This window comes from Hyalella azteca, unplaced genomic scaffold, assembly GCF_000764305.2.
Source record: "Hyalella azteca isolate HAZT.00-mixed unplaced genomic scaffold, Hazt_2.0.2 contig17082, whole genome shotgun sequence".
Taxonomy (NCBI): Eukaryota; Metazoa; Arthropoda; class Malacostraca; order Amphipoda; family Hyalellidae; genus Hyalella; species Hyalella azteca.
In genome coordinates, this window is record NW_025946882.1 from 348389 (window position 1) to 352011 (window position 3623).

The window sequence follows — 3623 nt, forward strand, 5'->3', positions numbered from 1 at the left end:
GATGAGTGCCTCGTTTTTTAGGGAGGAACAGGTAGCCAGATACCCTATTTGAACGTAACTCCACTCAAGGGCAGATAAGGATGACCTATACATGAGACCTCCAAACGTAAAGCGTCCTAACCGTAAAGCGTCAAGTTAGAACTCGGGCAATAATTATAAAAGTCTTATTAATATATATGAGATCGTTCAAATTGGTTAGAATAAGTTTGCGGCATGTAAAATTTGAAATTATTCGTTACCAAATCTTCGGAGAACGGCGACGTAATTAATATCGAATGTGTTACGTCAAGTATTCTGCATTAGTTGTAATATATGTTCCTCAGGGCAAGTTTCAAGCTGTGTAGCAGCAACACTCGATTTAATCCAAGTGAATAGTTGATTTTAGAGGACGGTGTTTATTACTATTAGGAGCGTTATAACTGAAGACTCATAGACTTTTACAGTATATGTATACAAAAAATGTGCTCTGCAACAAGGACCCAAAATGATATTTATATACAACATATTTTCATTTACTGTTAAATATGGAGGTTTGAGTAAAAAATACTCATTAAAACTCAGTTATAGCTATTCCTGTAGAACAGTGCTTCTCAAAGTTTTTGTGACCGTGTGTCACTAGGAGTGCAACCACTAACAACACAGCTTAGTCATATACAGGGTGTCCCAAAAAAAACTATACCCAACTTTGAATGGCTGTAACGCGAAAAGTAATAGAGTTAAAAAAATTTGAGAGGTCAGAATTTGTTCCCTGTGTTTTTCTAATTCTCTCCACCAAAAATCAGACAGATCGATGTAGCCATAAGCGTTTGATAGAGCTTTCAGTGACGTGTGCTAAAATCGTGCTTGCGCAAAGTTTTAGTAAGATCATTTTTAAATGATCTTTTGTAATCATTACGTTGTTTTGACATGTTTTCTTTTTGTTGTTTTATTTTTTAGCGCATTTTCTCATTTATGAAAAAATGCACTATTGTGCTCGCCATGTCCGTCTGTCGGTCGGTCCTTCTGCCCGTCTGTCTGTCCGTCCGTGACTTCATGTTTTCGTCGACGAGAAAATGCGCTCTCTGTCACTCACTGCAGTGAGTACTGAGTTACATTTTTTGTATCTTTGGTGAGACAAAAACATGGCAATCTTTGGTGAGAGAAAATCTTTGGTTTTGAAATTCTCTCTCACCAAAGATTGCCATGATTGTCTCTCACCAAATATTGTCATGATTGTGTCTCACCAAAGATTGTCATGATTGTGTGTCACCAAAGATTGTCATGATTGCCTCTCACCAAAGATTGCCATGATTGTCTCTCACCAAATATAATGATTGCCTCTCACCAAAGATTGTCATGATTGCCTCTCACCAAAGATTGTCATGATTGCCTCTCACAAAAGATTGTCATGATTGCCTCTCACCAAAGATTGTCATGATTGCCTCTCACCAAAGATTGTCATGATTGCCTCTCACCAAAGATTGTCATGATTGCCTCTCACCAAGGATTGCCATGTTTTTGACTCACCAAAGATACAAAAAATGGAACTCAGTACTCACTGCAGTGAGTGACAGAGAGCACATTTTCTCGCCGACGAAAACATGATGTCACGGACGGAAAGACAGACAGACAGACGGACAGACGGACATGGCGAGCACAATAGTGCATTTTTTTATAAATGAGAAAATGCGCTAAAAATCAAACAGCGAAAAGAAAACATGTCAAGACAACGTAATGAGTATGCAAAATGATCTTACTAAAACTTTGCGCAAGCACGATTTTAGCACATGTCACTGAAAGTTCTATCAAACGCTTGTGGCTACATCGATCTGTCTGATTTTTTTGTGGAGAGATGGAGAAAAACATAGGAAACAAATCCTGACCTTTCAAAATTTTTTAACTCTATTACTTTTTGAGTTACAGCCATTCAAAGTTGGGTATCGTTTTTTTTGGGACACCCTGTATAATGTATGTAGTGCTGAATGCACTTCATAACATTTAGTGCGAAAATAATTAGCGCACTGTGTATGTTTGCATTGTTTTTAACCGTGGGTCGCCTTGGGACCGGTTTGTAGTGGCAGTTGCCAAAATATTTACAATTAACGTGAGTTGGGAATAAAACAAATACGGGCATTTATTAAGCACTAATAAAAGAGTCCACATGCATGCCACCCGGAAGACCATCGCGTACCAGAGTTGAGGAACCACTTACAGCTCAAGAGAATTTCTGATTGAACAAGACCCGCATCTTATATAGCGGTTTCAGCGTTGTTAGGCCGTAGCTCTGTCGCCGATTCTCAACATGCAGAACATCCACAGCTTATTGCGGGCTCGAACGCGCAATTCACTGCTACAATTCTGCTGTGCTTAACCGCCCGGCCTCCTCGCCGATTCTGACCTAAACTGGCGCACAGAGCTGGGATCGAACCCGCACCTCTCAGCTACAATTTGGTACTCTGAACTTTAAACATTGGGCCACCCCTGAAATTAGTTTAGTTTTTATAATTTTTCAAAGCCGTTATAACAAAAACATTATCTCGGCTGCTGCTGGTGTCAAGAATAACGATTTGATTCTAGGTTTGACGATAAATGAAGAAATTAAATAAATGGAAATGCAAACAAACAGGGACTGATAAAAATTTATAAACATACACTCCTGGCGGGTTTAACTCTATGAGTGACAATACATTTCTTCAAGCATGACATGAACCATAGTCAATACTAGGGACTGTTACTCCAAGTTTGCATTTATTCGTTTATAATTAGTTCCATTTAAAAAATTATATTGATAAATAACCAGTTTAAGGTTGAACGATTAAAAAGTGTTGCATAACCTTAACGTCGGATAATCATTTTAATAGGGCACATACGCCATCAACAACAACATTTAAAATTTAAATTCGCGATAATTATTCAGATCTTATTCATATATTCCGTGTTAACAGGTACACATTGCGAATAATAAGCTGGATTAACATGCTTTAGGATCCAGCCAAGCTCATCTGTCCAGCCAAGCTCATCCAGCCAAGCTCATCTGTCCAGCCAAGCTCATCCAGCCAAGCTCATCCAGCCAAGCTCATCCAGCCAAGCTCATCCAGCCAAGCTCATCCAGCCAAGCTCATCTGTCCAGCCAAGCTCATCCAGCCAAGCTCATCCAGCCAAGCTCATCCAGCCAAGCTCATCCAGCCAAGCTCATCCAGCCAAGCTCATCTCGCGGCAGGGAAGCGAGCTCTATTTGGTTTATTAAAACTTTATAATCAATGATAATACTATTTCTTCGTAGTCTAGTGTGTATAAAAATAAAATACATTCTTAGTATAAGCATTTGGTAAAACACGCAATAAGACTGTGCACGGTATTTGAGAAATACAAATCCATTTCACTTTACGCATTTCTAACAGAGCTTTATTTTCTCGGGCAATTTTTAATTTGCTTAAACTCGAAACACTTAAATAGTCAACAAGTAAGTTTGATCAAAATTGAACGATACGAAAATTATAAGTGTACTCGAAATAGAATATAGTGAACAAAAAAGCATGCAGAGACATTACAATCGCGATGGAATTCATAAGCTGATACAATGATAGTATAGTGGTATAGTATACAGTGATATAGTATACAGTGGTATAGTATAGTGGCATAGT